This window comes from Rosa chinensis, chromosome 4 (genome assembly GCF_002994745.2).
Source record: "Rosa chinensis cultivar Old Blush chromosome 4, RchiOBHm-V2, whole genome shotgun sequence".
In the NCBI taxonomy this organism is placed as follows: domain Eukaryota; kingdom Viridiplantae; phylum Streptophyta; class Magnoliopsida; order Rosales; family Rosaceae; genus Rosa; species Rosa chinensis.
Window position 1 is genome coordinate 61866549 of NC_037091.1, and position 17740 is coordinate 61884288.

Genomic DNA, 17740 nt, shown 5'->3' on the forward strand with positions numbered 1-17740 from the left:
TGCGCAGCCTATCCGCCAGCCCCGTCATCCACCTCCGCCGTCGTAAAACCCTCAGATTGTTCCTCACCCGCCCCGACCGCCGCCGATTGCCTCGCCGGAGTACCTCGTCCGATGCTTCCCCTAAGTACTGATATTACAGCCGCGAATAACCAAATGCCAGTTCTTTTTTGGACAAATTGATTAGAAGCTGGAATCAGTGAAATGATCATTGCCCCATTGTTCGATAAATCATATACAGATAGATATAGTTATACACAGACACGCAGTCGTGGAAAAATCAGTTTTGGGTTTTCTCCCATTATCACCATCCTTCGCCTTTTCGCCACTGTTGAGAGATAAAGAGAGTTGTAGAGAAAGACTCTCAGTCTCCTTCACTTTTGTAGATTTTGATTCAATTACAAAGACATGGACTATTTTTGAAATTCATGAACTTATGTTGTGATGTTAGTTGCGATGAGGAAGCTGAGTGCCACGATTGTGTGGCCCGCCTCCGTCATATCTCCGGCAAACTGCACAAGAAGGACTGGATTGCTGCCGGCCATATTCTCTCTCTCTCTCTCTCTCTCTGATCCCTCTGTCTGAAATCTCCAGTAAATTCCAAGTCTCAGATCTGGAGGCCAAGAGTCGTGAAACCGTCTACACCGCTCCGGCCTGCAATAAATTCAGAGAAGCAAAGCTATCGTGCAAGTTGTGCTTGGAGAACTCTGACGAGATGGAGTCCCCGGCAGTGTCCGTCCATCAGAGAATTGGATTCAAGTTTTGCTTTGGGTTTTGCATTTTGCTAGGAAATGTCATCATCCCATCTGATTGCATTTTGCAGATGAAAAAGGAAATAGAAATGGAGAAGAAGAACTGAAGGTACGACGGGTCTCATGAAGAACAAAGGGAAGTGGGATAGGTCATTTTTACCCTTATTTTGTGCTTCACGTGCTGGGCACGTGGTCATAGTTAACGATTCTGTGACGGAAATCGACCGCAGGTACGACGTTGATACGAAAAAATAAGTTCAGGTATCACATTGATAACTTTGAAAGTTCAGGTATCATTTCAAAAGTCCTCGAAGAGTTCAGACACTGTTGAAGTATATACTTTTGAGGGTAAATTAGTCTTTTACCCTTATTTTGTGCCTCACGTGCTGGGCACGTGGTCATAGTTAGCGATTCTGTGACGGAAATTGACCACAGGTATGATGTTGATATGAAAAAATGAGTTCAGGTATCACATTGATAACTTTGAAAGTTCAGGTATCATTTCAAAAGTCCTCGAAGAGTTCAGACACTGTTGAAGTAAAAAACCCTATTTAATACATATACACACACACACACATATATAGAAAACATTTATTAATTTAGTTAAGGTGGTTATATTCAATTAACTATCTCTCTAAATCTATCAATATTAATTGTTGTGTAACAAAGAAAATAATAGTTAAAGAAAACAAAGCCTATGTAATAGAAAATAACAAAAATTATATATAAATTTTAGAGTTGCGTCCGGTAGGGCTTTTAGGGCCAGGTCGGGCTTGGCCCTTACGGGCTCAATTGGGCCGGGCCGTAGGTTAGGGTCGGGCTTCATTTGCATGACCCTTACCCTACCCTATTTGAGAAAGGGTAGGGCCGACCCGCCCTAATGTAAGGGCCGGATCGGGCTTCGGCCCTACTGGCCGGGCGGACTTAGGGTCGAATGGCTAAATGATGAGGTCTATGGTTAATTAGACTGTTTTAATCAAGAAGAAATGTGGGTCTCTATGGATTCTTTTGTTTTGTTTTATTTTGGTTTCATTCTAGGAAATCGAATATCTAATCCAACTAATTTTAACCTAATTTTCTTCCCCTCCCCTTTATCCTTGGGTGTCTATAGATTGGTCTAAGTTTGATTATTGAATTCCCTTAGTTAGTTTAACTAATGTAACTCATATTCAACACGATAACACCAGGGTTCCATTCCATTCTTGTTGCATCCAATGAATTTGTTAGAGGTTTTTGACACTATTGTGGATACTTCCGGGGCAATTCTGAAAATGGGAACTAGTTTGCAGTTTTAGCTGTTACTCATTCAGTTGCACATGAAAATACTATTGATGAGATTGTCGTTATTGAAGTGTTCACATGATGATGAACCGAGCAGGAGGGCCAGAGTGAACTGGGTCTGAACTCCAAAGCCTTTGAATGATGAGACTGATTTGTCTGATTGTAGAGAGACTATTTTTTTTTTTGGTCAATTAGAGAGACTATTGATAAGATAAGAATCGATCCTCTCTCTAGCAACAGCCGCAAAACCTTTGCTTGCTCTGCTTGGGAAAATATCGAAATGACGCTGGTTACTGATGTCCTACCATGTTTCTACTATTGTCTCGTCCCGTTGTAGTTTATATCATGACGAGATATGGTTGAAGAGGAGCTGTTAGAGTTTACACAAAATGAATACTATAAACTATCTCAGAATAAGCACATGTAAACATATATACTGTAATTTGCTTATTAGGAGTGTTGTGGAAGTCGCATCCTAATTTAGGATTGCAACAGTATATATATCCTAATATCTGCAGATTTACATGAACAGAGATCAACCATGACAAATATAGGATTGATATATTATTTTGATTCTAAGTTAGAATGCGTATGACGTTACAATCTCATATCACAGTAAGTATATATATATATATATATATAGATCCTATCCAGAGCGAAGCTCCGCTTTGAAATTAACTTATGAAGTTCGAGTTTTTGGTCACTTTTCGGTCGCATATCCACATCTCGACCGTTCAGTTTTTAGGTACTAATGTATAGATCATCTTTGCAAATTTTCAGCCAAAATGATGATCGTTAAAACATTGATAACTGTCTTAAAGCTAGTACAGTTTAGGTTGACAGATTCAGTCCGTCCATTGGTTTAAGCGAGTTAGATACCTTAACGATCATCAATTTTGGCTGAAAATTGTAGAGATGATCTATACACTAGTACCTAAAAACTGAACAATCGAGATGTGGTTATGCGACCGAAAAGTGATCCAAAACTCGAACTTCACACGTTAATTTCAAAGCGGAGCTTCGCTCTAGCTAGGATCTGTATATATATATATCGCAGCAAGCAATATAAATTGAAATCAAAGATAAAGAGATTGTAGAGATACTAACTAGATCCACTGCCTCCTTGCATTGTTCTTCTCCTAGATTCACCCTTGATCTCATATTGTTAATGGGACAATTTGATTTAGGTGTGGTGCTCTAGCAGGGATCAATGAAGGCGTTGTAATCCACTTTATACAGAAAAGCAGTTAAGGCAGTTCCTTCCATCAAGGAACTATCTTATAACTTCCTTGTCTTTATCTGATGGATTATTCTAAATAACCATACTATTTGAATTCAAATTCAAAACAGATTGCATTAATAAAATTATTTTCGATTACAAGTTTTATTTAATACTCTGATGTTACAAACTGAACTCTAATACTCCTCACAATGTCAGCTTAAGCGAAAATGCTGATGTCTAGTTCAATAAGGTCTTACAGGTGCGACTCATCTCTCAACCCTACTGCGCTTTTGGCAGAACGAGAGGTTGAGTTTACTTGCATATAAGGGTTTTGAAATCTTCATCAACGAAAATTATTCTTTACACAGCGGTGCAAGTCCACATTCACTAACTATGCAATCTCAGCCGTTCATATGAGGGGTCCGTTATTTATCACTCAAACCCGTACAATCTTAGCGGTGCGTGTATCTTCACGCCGTTTATCAAAAACTCTCCCCTTGATCAAGTAGATTGGAAGGTGGTCACCGTATCACGCATAAGGCGTCGGCTGTAAAATTGAACATGTACATTGTTGTTCTCATTTTGATACGTTTACTTACTTATAATGGAGAAATTAATGAATCGGAGTTGATTTCCATGAACTTATTTCTTAGCAACTCAAGAGTTCAAAATCTAAGAGAGGTTGAGTTTATAAATCGATATCTCCAGAATCGAGTTGCTAAGAAATAAGTTCCTTATTTTGTGATGAGACCCATTTTTATTTCAATTCTCTATCGTGTTAATAAACCCAGGGAAAAATATGTTTTAGAATCAATTCTCTTATTCCAATACTCATTCAAATAAGTAAACATGTCAGATATTTTGTTCCATTTAACTTCGGCTCCACCCTTGAAAGTGTTCCGTTATGCATGCCGTATTCATTTCTTACAAATTCATCTTCAATAGATTATTCATTATTATGCATTCGTCTTCAGCAGACATTTCCTATGTCGTGAATGGGGTGAAATTGACAAACGGGATTGTGTCCTGATTCCTGACACATGAGGAGCAAGACAAGGCCTGTGTCATCTCATGTAGCATATTAGGGCAGATAATCACCATTACCCATGACATTTAAAATCACAATGTCACGTACCTCGACATCGAATCATGTGCCACGACAAACAATCAATGACAATCTGTAACGTGAGAGTCGATCTAATGGTTCATCGTCAGAAGGAAGAAAACCCTGCAATTTGTCGAAACCTCTCATACGAGACCCAGAACACAAATTGCCAAGGCCCAAGCCTGCCCATGTAGGAAAGAACCCTGTCCACAGAGCTCTCAGACCTTCAACTTTGACAGTCTTCACAAGACAATCATAAGAACTGCTGTACATAATCTTACCTTCCTTGAATTCTGATTGATTCATCATTCTCGTCTTTACCACGTCTGCTGGACAGCTCAAAGCAGTCGCTGAAAGGCCCGACATGATTGATGCTAACGTGTGGGCATATATATTATCCTCAGAAATCTGAATATTGATAACAAAACGTTTTGCATGATCGTAACAAGCTAATTCCCCCATGTTTACTGAGAAAGCTCTTTGAACATTGGGGAAAACCCCTTACCAAAGTCCTCCAACACCTTCTGCTCGGGCGATCTTGTTTAAAGCATCGAAACACCCCGAGTACCTAGGTTGAAAGCCTTGGCTCACAAAATGACCATCTGCTTGCATCCTCACCTTTACAAGATCTGCCGTGCTTGCCACTGACTGTACTACTAGCAGTAAACAGAAGGATAATATTACTTTCGAAGCAAATACTCCATTTAAAGAAAACTAAAGCAGTTGGCCTAATCAATCATCGAGACATTGCCAAAGAAGTGCAGAGCATATCAACATAATCATGTGGTAAAGTCGCTAGCAAAAAGTATGACACCCAGACATATTCAATGTGAACTACATAACCACATTACTTATGAATTACGCTCCAAGAAAAAGTAGGTAAAATTAGGGGTGGGCGTGGTTCGGTGCGGATCGGTGTTAGGCCAAAACCGCAACCAAATTGCTTCATTCGGTTGTGCTATATTTGAAACCGCAACCGCATTTTAAAAACCTACGCAGCTTACTTCGGTTACACCGTTTTGCGGTGCAGTGCGGATCGGTTTCGGATGTATTCGGCTTTCTATTTTTCGCATATTTTCAACCAAAGTCGACAAATTTAGCTATCCTAAAATGAGTAAAATCAACTATCAAAATATCAACAAAATAAACAACTCATAATCTGTTCATTAAATCAAGTAATGAACATTTCAAATAACCTGTTCATGAAATCAACATCTCAACTCGACAAATAACATTAACAATATGTCAAACTTACAGATCAACTATCAATTATCAACAATCTGCTCCAACAGTTCAACATTTCAAACCAAAACGCAATTTCTAAAACTATATCAAAGTTCCAACTTCCAAGCAGCAGTAAATCAAAGTTCCAGCAGCACAAACATCAAGTTCAAACTTCAAAGTACCAAACATAAATTTAAAGTTATTACAAACCATAGTTAAAGAACTTAAAGGCAGTAACATCAAGTTCCGGTGCTTGACCCAGTTGGTGTTGCATTGGGAGTTTGCGATGCTCCACTTCCCTGACACTGAAAGCAAACATACAAGTTAGCACTTAGCAGAAAAGAAACAAGCATATATTTGTCTAATTAGCAACATACTTGCAGTGAACAAGCAACTCTCTAATTAGCAACATCAACATCAAAAATTTGTCAAGTAGCAACTGTCAGACTTAAGAAGCAGCAAACTAACCAAACTTTAGAAGCAGCAAGTAAGAAATTGTCAAACTGAAGAAGCAAGTCAAGTCAAGTCTCTCATGGTCAAAATCGAAGAAGCAAGCAAGTCAATTCTCCCAAGCAAGTCAACATCAAAACAGAAATAGAAATTCAAAATCGAACAAGAGCCTACCGATTCCATCAAGAGATGAGATCAGAAGACGTCCTCAGCGGCATTACTCGGCGTCTTCGGTAAGAGTTCGAAGGTGTCCTAGGTCGGCGTTGTTCGGCATCTTCGGTAAGGATTCGGCTTCTCTGCTAGAAAAGAAGTTGCTAAGATCTACTTGGATATCATTGTGAGCTCGCCACGTCAGCTTAACTCGATCTAATGGCTATTAAATTGACACCAGAAAAAAGCCATAAACCTCACAAACGTCGACGTTAGTACTTTAACGTCAACACTGAGTCTCCTGCATCTCCCTCTCTCTCTTCGCCCAATTTCCTCCTTCCCCTCACCATCTAGTCGTGAACTGAATCGAACAAGATCATGGTGGAAGTCCTCGGAGCTGAAGAAGCAAGTGTCATGGTCATGGTGGAAGTACTGCTCGATGGGAACCGGAACAGGAACAGGAACGTAATCGTAGACTTGGGCTTGTATTTCAATTTAATTGATTTGGGTGTATTCCAATTTATTCCAAGCATTACTTAACTCTCAAGATTTTCCAGATGAGTGGAAAGACTCATATTGTGGTGATGAATGATTGGTCTTTGATGCTATTTGAACTTAGAGTTTAGTTTCTTCTTCTTTTTGCCATCTGTGGTGAAGGATATCACAGAATCGTTGCTTTGTACAGCTTGGTGTCTTCTTCTACAGTTTGGGAGTTTCATATTTAACATATACTAAAGCTCAATCCACTGTTCTACTGTTCATACTGTTGACAACTGTTCATAAGCGTGCGTAATTACCGTCTTGCCCTTTTTTCCGTCTATTACCGGCTGCCACTCTGACTGTAGGTTAAGAGGTTGGTCGGTGGCCCTCCTTTGAGAAAAAAATCTCCTGCTGTGTATCGATCTGATCTTCTTCTGTCTTCTAGAGTCATCTACTCTAATCCCTCACACCTAAGTACCCAAAAATCACTACAAAAAAGAGCAACAGAGCAAGAGAGTTGTGAGTAGCCAGAACAGTGTTAACGACCATGGCTTCCAAAACAGAGCCGACCCAGAGGCTGGTCTTCTCAGACGAGTACAAAGCCACCATCTTTGCTGCAGAACCAAGCTCAGAAGCACAACCCACAATGCAAAAATCTCAGAGGTGATAGATGGTGCGATCTGGATTTGATAATCTGTGTTTCTATCTTTTGGTATTGTATCCAGTGTTCTGCGTGTTGAGTAATTGGGCGCATCGCAAAAGCTTGGTGAGATTTCGATTTGATAGAATCAATATCAACAGAGTTTAAGCTAATTTCCTTGAATTTGTTATGTGTTTTTTCAGTTTTGTGGTTGTTATAATCGGCGTTTGTTTTTTTTTGTTTTGTATTCAGTGTTTTGCGTTTTGATTGGATCCAATTTTTGACGAGACGATTGGGTTGAGAACAAGTAGAACAGGCGTGGTATTTGATTGTGTTCATGTTTCTTTAGTTGATTAGTTGATAATTGTGTGTGTTCTGAGGTTATCAAGGTCAGTCACTGAGATCAACACTGATAAAATTATGCGGTGAGGAACTATAGTATGGTATGAACTATCGGAGAAAGTTTCTAACTCAATACAATCAGTACAACGCAATAAAGATTAGTCTTTTTGTCAAATACTTATGATCATTTAGTTTACTGATTTGTATTTTTCCTTTGAACAGCTGCCAATCTCAGATTCTGCTAATAATCTGAGAAAAGAAAACTACACTAAAAGCAATTAGAAAAGGTTTCATCTCTAAAGATACTATTTTTGTTATTTCTTTTTCATTCTTTAGCTATTCTTTGATTTTGATGGAATTTACAGGACCTTAGTGGTTCGGCGGAGTAGAAGACGATGGCTTTGAGTCTGGGTTTATTTGGGGCTGCTTACTTACATGTCTTAGATGATTGAGACTAGTTATATAATAAGATGCTTGTTTGTGGAACTATTCAATGCTTTGTGCTTTTGCAGTTTAAGCATTACCTATTTGATAATGAATGGACACTTTGAAGATTTACTTCTGGTGAAAGAGTTCCTTGACTTTGTGATGCTCAATCTGCATGATGGTCTGGGAATTTGTTCTGGGGCATTTGACATAATTGCTAATAATTTGAATGGGTACTGAAGATGTTGAAAATATTATTATAGGCAATCACACACCTCAATTTGAATTATTCTCTCGTGTTTTCATCTTTCGAATGCTTACAATTACAATTAATGTGGGTTTTTTTCTTGCTTGTCTACTTTACTTAAAGAAGCTTGAGAACTTTGAATAACATGGCTGGTCATTTGCCAAGTCAATATAAAAAATGAAATTCTCATTCATGTAAATAATACTCTGCAGAATTTCTTCATACATAGAAAGTTTTCAAATCAATTCACTCCAAATTGGAGTCCTGCACAATCTTTTCATACATAAAAACTTAACAATTCACTCCAAATTGGAGTCATGGCCAAAAGTAAAAGTTTACACCTTCACCAAAACCCAACAGCCTTCAACAATGAAAAATAGACTATTTGTTAACATCATCAGCTCCACTTCCATATCCTAACCAACATGTTGTGCTCTAATTTTCATTCCTTCACGGGATCTTTCATTGTAGAGATCAAAGCGAGTCCTACAACAACATGGCTTCTTGTACAAATTGTCACTGACAACATGAGCATGATAAACCTGATAAGGTGAAGATGAATAACATTAGCTTCATAGACTTCATGATTTTTAAATTCGATTGAATTTCATATACATGGATTTATATGAATTTGTCATCTACATGTGTACCAAGATTTTGAAAATACAAAATTGTGCATAATTTATCTACATGTGTAACAGTAATGATACTTTTCACTCTCTTGCTGGATGTATATGGATTTGTCATCTACATGTGCACCAAGATTTTGAAAATACAAAATTGTGCATAATTTATCCTTACAATAATGTCATATTTGCTCAATATCGAACTGTCAATGTTTCTTCAAAAGTTTAAGCCTTGATCATATACATTGCCTTTCAATACAAAGAGGATAATGCCTACAGTTTCGTCTGTTGTTTGAGGCCGCTACTTTTTCTTTTTTGTTCTGTTTTTTTTTTCCTTTTCTTTTTTGTTTCTTCCTGTCCCTTTTATCCTTTACTATCCATTTCATGTGCCTCGGTTTTTTCACTAGTGGTGCAGTATACCTACTGCCTTAGAGACCAAGATCAGCAACCTCTAATATTAGGAGCAAACTAGGACAAAAACAATAGGACACGGGATAGAAAACAAGAATTAGAGGCTCTACGAGACTTCACATCAACAAATCCCATCTCAGGAAACTCTGATAATTTATTCATCAAACCATGACTTGACAAAAGGCACTTACACTCCCATTAACTATCAGTTACGACTCAATTAAGGATAAGACTCAGACTTGTGAGGCTGAAGCATACAAGACTTAATAGAGGAAACTTTAAGGCTCCGAGATCAATTAGATCCAGCCATATGGATAGAGATGAACTAGATGTTCTGTAACTAAAACTTAGTAATTAATTTGAATTCAATTAATCCAGCGAACTAGATGTTCTCCTTTTCCATTTCTTCCACTCATAAACCCAAAATGGTTTGACAATGATGTCCTCATCAATGAACCAGCATCCTAACCCCCAACTGGAACCAACAGTCTAGCTTTTTTCTACTTATCAAAGTATTCTAACCACATTCATAATAAGACGCAACAATTTTTATTTTTCTTTTGTGAACATATCTCCCTCTTATAACACAGTTCACTTGATCTGGCTGTCCAGACCGATCATTGTTCTTACCATCTGGGCTACCAACCAAAACCACTAAATGCTATAGATTCACAACCCTACATACATGCATGAAATCAGGAAATTGTTTTGTAAAAAACAGGCACTTAAAATGTTTTGATATCTAGTATAACAGCAAACGATAACGTCAATATCCTGCCAAGACAACAAGAAGCTAAGATAGTCTCATTCTTCGGATTCCAACCAACTTGGAAAACCGCCTCCCTACAAAAGACAGAATTCGAGATTAAGATTTTGCACACACATTCTATCAAACAGAAGTGTATCATTTGAAGCTATCAGCTCAGCTTCATGAATAAAATCTTGAAATTCAATCTATTGCATCAACAAAACAATTTAGAATCCTACAACCTCCCAACAAAACACGCCCAAATCCAATAAATTGGAATACACCCAAATCAATTAAATTGAAATACACGCCCAAGTCTACGATTACGTTCCTGTTCCGGTTCCCGTCGAGCAGTACTTCCACCATGACCATGACACCGGCTTCTTCAGCTCCGACGACTTCCACCATGATCTTGTTTGATTCAGTTCACGACTAGATGGTGAGGGGAAGGAGGAAATTGGGCGAAGAGAGAGAGGGAGATGCGAGGAGACTCAGTGTTGACGTTAAAATACTAACGTCGACGTTTGTGAGGTTTATGGCTTTTTCTGGTGTCAATTTAATAGACATTAGATCGAGTTAGGCTGACGTGGCGAGCTCACAATGATATCCAAGCAGATCTTAGCAACTTCTTTTCTAGCAGAGAAGCCGAATCCCTTCGGTGAACTGAGAAGAGCGGCCAACTGTCGACAGAGATCTAAGGGTCCAGAGAGATGAGGCGGAGTCAAAGTATCGAAGAGTAAAAATGAGGGGCTGACTAAGTCAGCTAGGTTTTCTCTTATTGAGAGTAATCAGGTGCATCAGGTTACACATACTCTCTGATTTCCACCAATAACAATTCGACAACCATTTAAAAATAATATTAATTTAAATAAAATTACATTAATTTAAATAAATATTAAATATGCGGGCGGTTTGGTTTTTTTTCAGTCGGTTCACAACCTGAACCCGGTCCGGCGCGGTCAAGTGATTTTTTCAGACTTGTTTCATCCGGTTCGGTCCCTGAGCCGGTTTTCCTGGCCGGTTCGGTTTCTGCCCGCCCCTAGGTAAAATGTAAAGAGAAAATGAAAAAATAAATAATTGGTGCATAATACTTGCTTCATATACTAAACAAGGCTAATCTCCACGACAGTTCAGAGATTTGCGCGTTTGTTCATAATTCTCAATCTTACAAGGGAGAAAGATAATTATAAGAATATAAGCAAAGCACCATCAAGTCAAGGAAGCTAAGAACAACAACAATGTCCGATCATCAATCACACAGCTTGGTCTTTGTTCTTTGAGACATTACGTAATATGCACAACACTATTGAACTATCAGTCTATCATATAGTTTCTTGTATCATAAAAAGCTCATAAAACCAACCAGCTGGTTTGATCACTCCAGCACAATGAACCACACACATAGCTCAAGCATTCATTTTTTTCATTCTCAATTCAAAAAAGCTTGCATTTTTCAATGGCAACAGTAAAAAGCTTACATCTTTCTCCATCAGAAAATTCCTACTAAGCACAACACTGCTTCATATTTCCAATTCCCAAAATCCAAAATCCAAACACATTCAAAACTTATAAAAATACTCAATAACTCAAGACAATAAGAAAGCCAAGTTACCTGAGCAATGACGCCGGAGAGGGTTTTAGCCGGAAGAGAGAGGGACCCACCGTCGGTTTTCAAATAGTTTCTGAGGTGCTCGTAGCCGACGATGCGAATAGGCGTGTAAAAAAGGTGCCTGAGAATCGCCGAAGACAAACCCTTGTACAGTCCCAGAGGGCCTTCCCGGCGCACGATTTCCAAGGCCACCCGGAACGCGTTAGTGGGCCGGGTCGAGCCCAGAGACCGCGACTCGCCGTGGAGCTGGAGGCCTCGTCTTTGTGAGGTCGATTGGAAACGTCGTCGTTTCGGCCACCATTGCTGAGACCGAGGTCAGTAGGATCTTTGTGGGGGCGTGTTGACGCCTATGTTCTTGGCTCGGCTTCATCGTCGACGAGACTGAGCTTAGAATTTGTCAGTGTCCCTTCTTAACCAGTTACTGGTGAAGAAAACGACATGCAGTTTTGGTTAAGGTTCATTTTCAATTTAGTCCTCTTCTTTTCATGTTTAGCAATTTGTGAACAACAATTGAGCTTAATATTTGTACAACATTCAACTCAAAAAACTTAATATTTGTACAACATAACTTTTAACTAGTAGAATATTATTTCTCATTGAGGAGGTTAGATTATTATTGGTGTAATACCTTAATTTTTTGTTTCCCATGTAAGCAATAGAGCTAATAGTGTGGCTCATGCAATAGCTCAAAGTACTACTAGTATAGACACAAACTATACGTGGTTCTTGTATGCTCCCAATTTCATTAGGGATGCCCTCTCGAGCTATATTTCTTATTCATATCAATGAAATTCTTAATTTTAATTTTTTTTTTGTAGAATATTAAGATATTAAAATAATTTTTTCACATTTTGATTCTCAACAATTATAAAAAGAAAATTGTTAGAAATTTCGGTAGTTCGTCAATTGAAATACACTTTAAAGATCATGCTTACTACTAAATTTGAAAAATAATTGAGGTTTCCATAGTTGACACATTGTGAGGTATCAATGGGGTACCCGTAACATATTATGAAATGTCGAAATATAAACCTTGTTAAAATATTAAATAATATTTTATATTGAAATTCTACGTTATCATAATTTAACTATTCATAGAACTAGATTTTTAGCACGTGTTTCAATTAATAGAACAACAAAACTTTAGACAAATTTTTTCTTAAAAATTTTAATGTTTTATGTCTATGAAAAATCATTACAAAATATTACGTTTTGATTTTTAAGTTCTGTCCGTTTAAAAACTGTTTAACTATTATTATTATTGGGTAAGAAAATTTTGGTGAAAGATAAGAAACACGTCTAAAGAGTGCTATAGTCCACTGTTTTTGATAAAAATAATAGTTTTAAAGAATATTTTTTCAAGTTTTTTTTTTTTGTTCAAAGTTTTTTTTCAAGTTATGAATTTTAATTTCTACAAAATTAAGACATGAATCGTAATTAAATTATAGTTTAAAATTTTTCTATTAGGCTAACGTTTTGAACTTGATAGAATACTCAGAGTTTAGTTTCAAATTTCTTAAGAATAGAATTAATCCAAGAAGTTACAACAACGGGGATGACTCTGTAAAATCTCAACTACTCCAACTAGAGAAGAGGACCTACTCATACCCCAAATGTAAAACCAGCGGTTACAGACATCATGAGCCAATAGGGGCTCAACTCTAACCATCAACATTTTCCAAGAGTCCCGATACATCCTTATAGCCAACCTCAAGAAGAAATCGTCCCGTTCTGACACCATATACCAAAATCGCCAATATACATGTAGGGGCGTCTCCTCATTACATTGACAATAAGAAAACATCGAAATTAAAACAACTAGTCCCTGGAATTGACACCATAACAATGGCACAACCACGAAACCAAGACACCCAAACCCTCGCTTAATTGACGAAGGACTTGATAGACCTAACCAAAACAAAAAAATAAAAACCTAACAAAAAGACAAAATAGACTGCAGCTCTTAACTTTCCTCATCCACAATGCCAGCTCCAACAACTCGAATTCAGCCGTAAAGGAGTGAAAGGGCATAGCTTCGGTAAGCTCGACTCTAATAATAACACACCTTGGCTAAAGACCAAATATCCATCGCCAACCCCTTGGAAAGATCTTGAACTCAATCAAGCCACCAACAATCCGACGCTTAAACCCATCGGACATCAATTCCAGATCACTCAAAAGTTTACCCCAAATTCATATACTCACCAGCCACTTTACCAAACCCCTCCAAAACTAATGTGCCCTTCCAAGATCAACCTAGATTTTGGTGACCAGTCGAGCGCAGCCAAAACCAATCCCTCCAGATCTACTTTGACCATGCACTTCTATCAAACAAACCAACCGCCACGCGGCAGCCTTCTACAAACCAAGCATCTATGTGATCAGACCAGACTGACCACTCGACGCCTCACTTGCGGTTAACCACCATCAAACCACGCATGTTAACTAAATGTAATCAAAGTTCATTTTGTCTGATCCTGTCTCTTTTATATAACCAAACATGTGATATAGCTAATTACAAAACTATCGAGGGTAACACCTGTCTCAGCAATTGCATTTGCAAACTTCATCAAAGGTTGGATCTCTTTTTCAAAACTCGTCGGAAATGGTTACCCCTTAGAAGCAAATCAAGCAGCTTATGGTGCCGCCTCGCCTATAGTGTCATTTGGAATTCACATGTATCATGAGCTTAGCATTGTAGAGCATGACTTTTAGAATGAGTTAGAACTTGCGAAACACTGCAATATTGAATGGATTTTTTGTTAATTTTCTTACTTTTTAATTATCAAAATACTAAATAGAGCCTAAGTAACATGTTATAAAATTATAGCATTATGATGAAAATTAATACTAAAATTTAATTTAAAGGACATCTCTAACAAACTACTTATTTCAATATAAATATATTACGTACTATAGAACTTACGAGAAAATGGAGGCTATGTTCATATTGACGTTCTTAATTAGCAAAGTTAAATGTCCATCCTAGCTAGTTGGACTCTGACCCGTCTCAAGGGCCCATTTCTTTAATGATTGGATGTTAGACGGCCCATCTTTGTGTCACTGTTCCGTACGGTGACTCTTTCTCTTCCCGAGTTCCCACTTCTCTCTAGTCTAGCGCAAAACCCTAATATTGAGCGAGCTTAGTGTAGCAGGCCAACAATGGCTTCACTCTGCAGTTTGATGGCCTAAATCGATCATAATGTAACAATGGCTGGTGGCACGTTTTTATTATTTCTTTGCATATAGAATCAGTCATTGAAAGTATTATAACGGAAGCTATGAAGAAAAATTTCCTTGCAATTTTATGCAACTAATTAAGTTGGTAGACCGTAGACCCTAGACAAGATGAACTTCTACGTAGAAATCCTGTCCATTTGATCTGTTCTCTGTTAACCCAGCAGGTGATGTTCATTTTGAAGTTTGAACTTTTTCTATGTATACAAAAGAGTGGTATGCATTCTTCTCAATCACTAGATTCAGTAGATTGTTTAAGACTTTAAGCCACATATGTACTCTTGCTTTTTCATTTTTCAATTAGTTTGTTTCTGCTCATCTGCTGCTAGCTTGTGGTTGTCTTCTTCTGTGGTTGGATCTCTAGTTTCAAAAAAGGGAAAGATCAAGATCAGTCTCCGTAATGAATTTAAACCAAAATTGAAATAGTGATTATAATGATAAACTATTAATAGCTGAACATAGCTACGGAAACTCTCGAGTAGCGCCACATATCGAAGTGTCTGGTATGCTTACAGCAGAAATGACAAATCAACTAAGGCATAAAAAGAAGAAGAATGTTATGGTACTTACTACTATCTAGTTGACGATTTAGCTGCAAAAGAGAAAATGTAGCAAACTAGAATCAATCAGGGCAGGCTTCATATATACAGTTAATTAATTCAGAATATTAACCGCAACAAGGAAGAACTGTGGAAGGCTGCTTAATTGCTCATAAGCCTGTATGTTCATATCATTCTTAGTAAAATCAAATGCCACCGGGAGTTCCCCCAAACACTTCAGTGGGAGAATTGATAGATCAAGTTATCTCCCAATGAAGTGGTCAAGGGAACTCTAGAGGACACCTGACATATTCCTCTTTCTCCTTTCTTTCCTTGTTTTCTATTCTCACCTCCAAACTTAGTTTGGTTTCTTTGTTTGAATTTGTGACCAACTCGATCTACTGTATATATATAGCATTTAGTAGTACTACTCTTTGCAGTTAGTTGTATAGATTTTGCATGGTCCTGAATATATTCTTTGTCCTTGTTCAATGGAAGAGAAAATACTGTGGTGAAATCTGTTAGCATATTGATGAATGTAGACGACATATGATGCTGGATGCGAGTTAGCTATATAGCGATGGAATAACATTGAAGATGAGGTGAGGTGATTATTGTCATGTGCTTTTCTATCTTCGATTCTGTTGTTCACATGCACTTTTCACTTTCCTCCATGAATTAATATGAAGCTGATCTTTCTTTTTCATCTTTTTTGTTCATTCATACAAATATCTGGTATATATACTCAAATCTATTTAATCACTGCCAGGCACATACATGAAAGGCTTCTGATTCATTCAGTGCAGGTTGACTAGCTATATAGCTAGAATTAAAGTACTTGGGTTGTGTTGTGGGCATGGTTATTGTACGTGCTATGTACAGGGTCCACACTCCACACTCATTCCATATGTGCTGTGGCTACTTGCTATGTGCTCTCTGGAAAATATTGAAAGGAATATACCGGTTTAGATATATATGATGAAACAGAACAAAAGGGTTTGGTATGTGGGAGAGCATGACCACTCACTTTAGTTTTGTTCTATATATATACTTTATCTGACTGCAATTCTGACTAGGTTCAGTCCTCAGTAAGTTCTAATTTTGCCCATTGAATTCTATAAAGTTCTCTGCGATTCATGCCTGCATTTGCTTACAAATCATATATGTTTAAGGCTTTGAATAACTACTAACCGATTTTAATGCGTTAATTCCACTTCTTTTGATAATATCAGAATGTGCGTCTAAGAATGTACTGAAATAGTGTTGGAGGTGAAAAATTCCGTAGAGGAGTTTGACCCAACAATTAATGCGGACTGGAGCAGAAGCTGACCTGGGAACAATCGAGAAGCTTCCCTCGAGCGTTGACTTGAAGTTTGACCGTCAGCTCGAGGAGAGGGGGGGGGGGTACTTGCAGAAAACCCTACGATGCCTAAGTTAGTACGTTTCTTAGTTGTGGAGTAGAGATAATTGGAATTCGATGCCTTACCTCGATGTTGAGTCGCCTATTTATAGGTGTACTTTGACGTGGGCTGCAAGTAAACTTACACAGCAAGTCGCGATGACTTGAGCGGCACACCACCATTAAGGCCATATTCACTCCTGCAATAACCGCCACTTATTGGCAGCCATGATTGCCATACTGAATGCCGCATTTATCGTCGCATTTACAGCTACATTAATTGTTGCATTTACTGCTGCCATTACTTCTCTTTAATTGTCTTGATTGTAGGGTCAAATTTATTGACCACCCCCACAATGCCCCCAAATTTTCTCTTTGGATACCCGTTCGAAGAGAAAATTTTCGAAAGCTTGAACTCTGTAAATAGGCCACCCGAGCGTTTCCTTTGGGCACCCCTTTGAGAAGGAATCCAAGATGAGGTCCCCTAAGTCTACACTAAACCCACACTGAATTATTCAAGGCCCAACTCTGCCTTCAAGACCAAATCTGGTCTCTCGACCCAATTTTTTTTTTTCTTTTCGGTAACGGGTCAGACCCGACCCGGATATGCTAATATGATTACTAAAAGAAAGAACGCTAGTCTACGTTACCCAGACTTTTGTCACTTTGGGGCTTGTATTCCATCACTCCCAGTCCTTAGTGACAGAAATGAGATTTCTAATGGTGTAGCTCCAACCATTACTTTTTAGGGAAAAGTGATTCCCACAGACGGCGCCATTTGTTGGTGTCGAAAAATTCCGTATAGGAGTTTGACTCACCAATTAATGCTGACTGGAGCGGGAGCTGACTGGGAAC

The 17740-nt window shown here is 38.2% G+C and overlaps 1 long non-coding RNA gene and 1 pseudogene across 1 annotated transcript; one reads left to right on the forward strand and one right to left on the reverse strand.

Annotated features, from left to right (window-relative positions):
* Positions 1 to 4463: 4463 nt before the first annotated feature.
* LOC121052882 lies at positions 4464 to 12080 on the reverse strand (annotated as a pseudogene).
* On the forward strand, positions 6995 to 7880 carry LOC112199974. The gene is made up of 3 exons (XR_002936115.2): positions 6995 to 7427; positions 7554 to 7726; positions 7866 to 7880. It is a non-coding gene; the product is annotated as an uncharacterized LOC112199974 (long non-coding RNA).
* Positions 12081 to 17740: the final 5660 nt, after the last annotated feature.